At 40.4% G+C, this 8,051-nt stretch overlaps 1 protein-coding gene across 1 annotated transcript in view; it reads left to right on the top strand.

Annotated features, from left to right (window-relative positions):
- Ca5b (carbonic anhydrase 5B) overlaps positions 1 to 8,051 on the top strand; it is a 70,631-nt gene that overhangs the window by 6,871 nt on the left and 55,709 nt on the right. Inside the window, exons 2-4 of the mRNA XM_031384201.1 lie at positions 1,600 to 1,806; positions 4,500 to 4,604; positions 6,055 to 6,184. The gene's annotated coding sequence lies outside the window, so the exon portion shown is untranslated. The remainder of the gene's footprint in view (positions 1 to 1,599; positions 1,807 to 4,499; positions 4,605 to 6,054; positions 6,185 to 8,051) is intronic.

The following is an 8,051-nucleotide window of genomic DNA, read 5'->3' as shown; positions in this document are numbered from 1 at the left end:
CTCTGTGCTCAGTGTTATAGGTGAGTACAGACATTCTTTGCATGCTCCCAGTTCACTTTTCAATTTGTCATATGGTATAGTTGCCCTGATTTTTATGTCTTCTAGGTGTACCTTAAAATTTATCTCATTTTCAGGGCTGGAAAGATGGCTCAATGGTTAAAAACACTAGCTATTCTTCTAGAGAACCCAGTTCATTTCCCAGCACCTACATGGAACTTTTCAAGTGTCTTATAACCCCAGTTCCAGGGGATCCGACACTCTCACATATGCATGTGAGCAAAACACCAATTCACATAAAATAAAAATAAATAAAATGTTTGGGGTTGCGTGTAAGGTGGCTCAGCAGCTGAGAGCAGTGGCTGCTCTTTTTAGAGGTCCTGAGTTCAATTCCCAGCAACCACATGATGGCTCACAACCATCTTTAAAAAGGAATCTGATGCCCTCTTCTGGCATGCAGGTGTACATGCAGATAGAGTACTCATACATTAAAAAACCATCTCACTCAACACTAATAGCTGTCACTAAGACTTTTGTTCTTTTGTTCATCATGTGTTGTTGTGTGTAGATTTTGAGACAGTGTTTTACTAATATTCCAAACTAGTCTTGAATTTACCATGATTCTCCTGCTTCAGCATCTTGAGTGTCTGGATTACAGTAAGTAAAACAAATTTAGATTTAGTGTTTTGTTTAACTGTAGTAACCACTACCATTACAGGACGACATTTTTCTTATTTTTCTTATTTTATATATGTGTGTGTGTGTGTGTGTGTGTGTATGTGTGTATACATACACGACACACATGTATGTTTATGTATGTATGTATGCATGCATGTGTGTTTGGATGTATCCCTGGCAGACCTCTACTATGTAGAGGTCACTGTGTAGACCAACTGGACTTAAACTCACAGAGATCCACCTGCCTCTGTTTCTCAAGTGCTGGGATCAAAGGCATGTGCCCATCACCACTCCTGGCTTGATTTTTCTTATTCTAATGGGAAGTTTCTATTCTACAGAATCTGGTGAATCACTGTTAAAAAAAAAAAAAAGATATGTATTAGCTGAACATATCACAAAAACTCAGACGGTTGATGCAGGAAGATCTCAGTATGGACCCTAGCCTGAGTTACATAGACAGATCTGGTCTCAAAAATACACAAACACACATATGTGCATATGTGACATATGCTTTGGTTAAAATATCCTTTTATTACTACCTCACTAAAATTATTGTTATCAATAGTTGATTTTTAAGCCATGCATGGTATTGCATACCTTTTGATCCCAGCACTTTGGAGTCAGAGGCAGGTAGATCTCTCTGAGTTTGAGGCCAGTCTGGTCTACAAAGCAAGTTCTAGGCCAGCCAGGGCTACATAGTCAAATGCTGCCTTGAGAAAAAGTATGATAAGTTTAGACAAGCTCCTCATTATTTACAAGTTCTCACTGACTTGTTCCCCTACATTTTTCAGATCTGTGGGTAGTGAAGTGAAGTCAAGGCTAATAGGCTCATAGTGAGCTTCCATTTATAACTATCTGGTATGTTGCCTGGTACTTCCTGGACAGCTTATTTCTTTATTACAGTTTTTTTTTCTTTTGATACAGGGTCTCATGTATCCCAGTCTGGATTTGAAGTTGTTCTCTAGCCAAGAATGACCTTGAACTCCTCATCTTCATCCTCCTGTCTCCACTGTTCCAGTGCTGGGATTACAGGCATGCACAGTTTTCACAGTGTTGGGGTGGAACACAGTAACCAGTAATGGCAGCCTGTGCATATTCGGCAGTATGCACAGACCAAGAAATCTTTACAAGGTGCGTCTACAGGGCTTCCAAGGCAGTGAGGGAGGACAAGAGAAAGCAGATAAGGACCATTAAGGATTCTGGCTAGGGAAATTTAGTGGGCTGTAATAACCCTGCTCTCTTCATGGAAGGCACATGAAAGCACATGGAAATGAATAGAGCCGGGTCAGCTGAGGACATGGCTCAGCTACAAGACATGGCAGGGAGGGTAACAGGGCTGAAGGAGGCTGCAGAAAGGTTCAGCTCTTCCCATGGCCCTGTGGCCCTGGCATCCACTCATCTGTCCCAAATCAAAAGTACAATGAAATTTCATCTCACTGCAGTTAGAAGAGGCATTTTCAAAATGCTGGTAGAGGTGATGAGAAAAGGGAACCCAAGCTTTATACACTGTTGAAAAGTATGCAAATGAACAAAGCCATCATGGGAAACAAAGTGGAGGCTCCTCAAAACACCAAGACCAGATTTTCCCTATGATCCAGCCATACCACTCCTGGCTATGCCCTGAAGGAGATGAAATTGGGATGTGAAGGCGACATCAGCCCTGCCATGATTCATTGCAACACTACACACAGTAGTTGTCACTGTTCTATTGCTGTGAAGAGACACCATGACCAACGCAACTTATAGCAAAAAGCCTTTAATTAGGTGCTTGTCTATGGTTTCAGCAGGCTAATCCATGATCATCATGTCCAGGAGCATGTCAGCAGACTAGCAGGCAGGCATAAGCAATATGAACTTTGATTTTTCTCCCCCACAGACTAACTTTTTTGTTTACTTCATGGAAAGTTAATCACTACTCCTTGGAAATAAAAATTAACCCAAACAGTGTAATTTTGCCAACATTATATTCTTTAAAATTAGTTTTTATGTTTTCATATGGGTATGAGTGATTTGCCTACACGTTGGTCTGTGCAACACTTGCATGCAGTGCCTTTTGAGATCAGAGGATGGCATAGGATACCCTGGAACTAGAGTTACAAACAGTTTTGAGCCACAAGATGGGTACTGGGAATTGAACCCAAGTTGTCTGGAAAAGGAAAGCCAGTGTTCTTAACCTCTGAGCCATCTTCCAACACTATATTCTTTAGTTTGTTATTTCATTTTTGTTTTTGTTTTTTAGACAAGGTCTCTCCACATAGCACTGGCTGTACTAGAACTCACCAGGCTGGCCTTAAACTTACAGAGCTCAGCCTCCTGAGCAATGGGATTTAAAGGCATATGTCCACCATACTGAATGTACTGGCTAGTGTTATGTTAACTTGACACAAGCTAGAGCCATCTTCAGTTAAGAAAATGTTCATAAGATTGTACTGTAGCCTATAGGGCATTTTCTTAATAAGTGATTAATGTGAGAAGGTCCAACTCAAGAGACTGGCTGGCTCAGAGGAACATGGGAAGGGGTGGCATTGGTGTAGATACTTTAATGAACCAAGCCAGGTTGGGTTCAGCTCTTAGAGAACAGAAATGGATTGTCTGACACTGTCCCTGGGGTGCACTATGAGTGAAGATAAGGATGTGGAAATGGCTTCAGTGTAAATGACACGGGGAAGGACCATAAGAATCACAGAGATCTACCTGCCTCTACCTCCTTAGTGCTAGGATTAAAGGCATGCACCACTATGCTCAGCTCAACTTTTAAGGCATTTTTAAGTATTTGTCTGTGGGTCTCAGTCTATGAATGAGCTTTAAGTTGTAGAGAATTACATACATTAATAACCATACTGAACTTTCATTTCTGGGACATTATGTTGAAATCTTTAGATGCTATTGGCATGCTATGCTTGCTTGTCTAAAATTCTTACATCCAGTTACTAATTTGACAGACTATTGAGTTTACTCCAGAATGTTTAGCCACGCCCATCCAGACTTCCTTTGCCTTTATGAAGAAGTGTTAGTGCATTAGGGCATGTGGTGATTCGAATGAGAATGGGCTCCCAAACACTTATGTTTGAATGATTGGTCCCCAGTTTGTGAAACTGTTTGGAAAGGGTTAGGAGGTGTGGCCTTGTTGAAGGAGGTGTATCACTGGGGGTTGGCTTTGAAATTTCAAATTCCCATACCTTTCCTAGTTAGCTTATTCTCTCTGCCTCTGCTTGTGTCTCAAAATATAAGCTCTTAGCTACCTCTTCAGTGCCATGCCTGCCTACCTGCCTGCTGCTATGCTCCCCAGCATGGTGGTCATGGACTCACCCTCTGAAACTGTAAGCAAGCCCCCAATTAAATTCTTTCTTCTATAAGTTGCCTAGGTTATGGTGTCTCTTCACAGCAATAGAAAAGTAACTAAGACAAGTCCAGATACTTTTTTGTTTAGATCCTTCCACTTTCATAACAGAACCTTAAGCTACTCCCTCAATACATAAAGCATATAAATTCCTCAGTACCTACCATTTCTACCCTTACATGTTGGCTGTCGTTGATGTTGAGCTCTCCGCTGGGGTGCAGCTGTCAACAGCCCAATGGTGAGAAGTGCTTTTGAGGACTGCAAAAGATGTTATGGAAGATTTTTGTTGCTACCAATCAGAGCTGTCAGATAGGTTGTTTCATGCAACTCCTCAGCCATCCAGTATCCAGTAGACACTGTTAATCAGTCACAGAACTTTTTCCTCCTGAGGCCAGACTCACAGAATTTCACAGCACTCATGCAAGCAGCTACACTAAACAGATCAAAGTTGAAATGTGAATTGAAACCTACTTGCCATCCACAGGATAATAATCTAAATGCTGCCATCTAAGTCAGCCCATTCTGGAGCTGTGCATTCTACTTAATCTGCGGGGACATTTGGACTCAATGCACAGAGAGTTGACTTAAGGTAGTGTGCCTTCTGATTGTAGCAGTGGTATACTTTGAATGAACCTGTGTGCAGTTCCTTTGAGAGTCAGCTCTGTTCTTCCACCATGAGTTCCAGGGATCAATCTTTCATCTTCAGGCTTGCATACCATAGTGGGCTTGGCCCTCTACATCAGCTAATAAGACAGCTCCTCACAGACATGTTCACAGGCCAGTATGATCTGGACAATCTCTTAATGGAGACTGCCTTCTTAGGTCATTCTAGGTCATCAAATTGGCAGTTAAAACTAACTAGGCCACCAGTGTTTTGCTTGTTTCTCCTTTGCTCTTTTTATTCACTGTGGATCACCAGCTCATGGTATAATGCTGTGTATATTCAGGGTGGGTCTTCCCAATCTTCTCCAGAAACAAACTCTTGGACATCTTTTCTGGTATACTTTACCATCTTCTATATGCTTTTACATTCAGCCAAGCTGACAAAGAAACCACACAGTGGTTTCATTTATGAATACTAGAAGAATATTAAAATTGTCATCATACCTTTGATATGCAGAGTCAATCTGTTAGCCCATTTGTAATATGGATTTTTTTTCCTGTTGTGTTCAGAAACTCAATTTTTTCCTTACTTTAAAATCGTGTTCCTGACTACATTGTTTTCTATTTTTAAATTATTTGATTTTATTATATGCTTATGGGTGTTTTGCCTGAATGTATGTCTTTGTACCATGTGTGTTTCTGGTGCCTGAGGAAACCAGAAGAAGGCATTGACTCTCCTCGAATTGGAGTTACATATATGGTTGTGTTCTATCATGTGGTGCTGATAACTAAGTCAGGGTTCTATGTACAAGCAGAAAGTTCTCTTAACTGATGAGCCAGTTCTCCAGCCCCCAGAATAGTTTTTAACCAAATATTTGACACTGCATTGCAGCCAAGTTATTAAAATTATAATCATTATATGTTCACAAAGAATTTGGTCTCTTTACAACTTTTTGTTTTTCCTATTATCTTCTATTGTCCCCCAGAACAAAGTCTGTCTTTCTTACAATTGTCAGCTTTCTTCCACAGTTTCCTACTACCTGCCAACCCCCTATGTCTTTTGGGAAACAAGGTCTCACTGTATATCTCACTGGTTCGAAACTTATGACATAGAGCATAGTGGCCTCAAACTTGCAAAAACTGACCTGCTTTTGCTAGAATTAAAGGTACATGCCATCACATCAGGCTTTATTTTCTTTTTATTTCACAATTAATTTTTTTCTCCCACAAGTCCTCATTAACTCATAATATTCTTTGTTCTCACTCTTCTCTAATTATTCACCCAGACAATTTTCCACTCTATTCTACAATTCCTCGTTATGCTATAAAGCTCTTTCTCTTACACAGTTGTAATAAAAACGTGTCACAAAAGAGGCCAGGATGAGGTTAATTAAAGGTTGTGTTGTAATGTGTTCTTTTCTCTGTGTTCTTTTGAGGACAACATTTTGACTGTTCTTGCCATCTTCAAGTCAGAAGTGTAATAGAAGGAGAGGAAGCAAAAAAGAAGTGATGTGCAATCATGATTTTTTTTATTATTTGGATGTGTCTTTGTGTACATATGAAAAGGTAGGTACTCACTAAAGATTTATGGGGGATTTGTTGTAGTAGTAGAACTAGTGTACTAAGTACTGTAAAATGTCTTTCTGTGTTTGCTACCCAGTAATATTCTTCCTAATGGGATAGAGAAGACCAGTGAAGTGAGAAATTCAATTCATGTTACTGTATATGCAGTAAGATATGATTTGCAATGCATACATGCCTGTACTATGAACAGAAAGCAATAAATGTTCAGTTTTGTCATGTGCTGCTCTATTTGTTACCAACGTTGCTTTAAGAAGTAATTATAATTAGCAGTGGGGTATAGATGTGATACTTGGGTTTTTGTTTTTGTTTTGTTTTGATTTTCGGGACAGGGTTTCTCTGTATAGCCCTGGCTATCCTAGAACTCACTCTGTAGACCAGGCTGGCCTCGAAATCTTCCTGTGTCTGCCTCCCAAGTGCTGGGATTAAAGGTATGCGCCACCATTGCCCGGCATACTCTGTTTTAGATTAAACTAGTTTGCTTCTTGTTTGAGATACCTGAAAGCTTTTCTAAAGAAATGTATTTTCAGGGGCTAGAGAGATATAGAGGTTAAGATCACTTTCTGGTCTTGCAGAAGACCAGGGTTTGGTTCCAGCACCCACATGGCAGCTCATAACCATCCATACTTCCAGTTCCAGAGGATCCAACACCCTTTTCTGACCTCCATGGGCACCAGGCATACATATGGTAGATATCTATATCTATACATATATAGATATATATATGTATATATACATAAATACATATTTACAACACTCAAGCACATGAAAAATTTTTAATCTGAAAAAAATATTTTAAGGAAAGAAGTGCATATTCATGGCATCAAAGTGAAGGACCTGCGACTTCTAAGTCCTCTTCACCTATCAACTCCTTGTTACATCTTTCCTTTTGACTATTTTTGTGGGGAGGGGTAGTCACATCCCAACCTGAGTTGGGACAACAGCCAACCATCAGCACCTTGAGGTTTGTCTTGTTTGTCAGAGGAGTATCCACACCATAAATGTGATTTGAATGAATGAGTTGGGGACTTAAATACAAGGAAAGCAAGCTGGTTGTAACTCTTCCACATTTTTTGGGGGGGGGGGAGACTTGAAGGAGGAAGGATAACTGAATATATACTCTCAGAGCACTGAGTCACAACCAGAGTTTCAGTTAGTTTAATGTCAAAACAATAGGTCTCAACATAGCAAGAGGGTGCTGGTCACCTAAGAAAAATCATCTGTAAGAGACTACAGGAAAGACTGGAGACTGTCTATTTGATGCCTCTGCCTTGCATTTAAAGTCAGATAAGGCCAGTGGGCTAGAACACAAATGTCACAGTCCTGCTTTTTTTAAAGTACTTTTTTATAATTTATTTTTATTTTTTTAGTGTTTTGTCTGTATGAGGGTGTCAGAAGCCCTGAAATTGAAGTTAGTTAGACAGGCATGTGGGTGCTGGGAGTTAAATCCAGGTCCTCTAAAGAATAGTCAGTGTTCTTATCCACTGAGCCATCTCTCCAGCCCCAGTCCCGTTTTAAAAGGTTATACAAACTAGCTGGAAGGACCATGAACCCACAGTTCAAGTTCAGAGGATGTTTAGAAACTTGGGGAAATTGAGCTGGTAATGGGAAAGAATGCATCCAGCATTTCTTTCTCTAGTGGTCGCCTGTCCCTAGCATGACAAAATCATGATATTCTGAGATGGATGAAACTTAAGGAAAGACACTTTTTAGACCAGGCTTTTAGGCCAGCAGTCTGATTTTATCCAAGAAATGTTACTTTTATCGCAGAAATGTTGCTTAGGGCGAGCAGAGAAGGGAGCAGGGTTGACCAGGTTGGGAGGTTCTCCTCCTCCCCCTTCCCCCCCCCCCC

This window comes from Mastomys coucha, chromosome X (assembly GCF_008632895.1).
Source record: "Mastomys coucha isolate ucsf_1 chromosome X, UCSF_Mcou_1, whole genome shotgun sequence".
In the NCBI taxonomy this organism is placed as follows: Eukaryota; Metazoa; Chordata; class Mammalia; order Rodentia; family Muridae; genus Mastomys; species Mastomys coucha.
The sequence above is the reverse complement of the archived record's forward strand: the minus strand, read 5'-3'. Positions and strand labels throughout refer to the sequence as shown.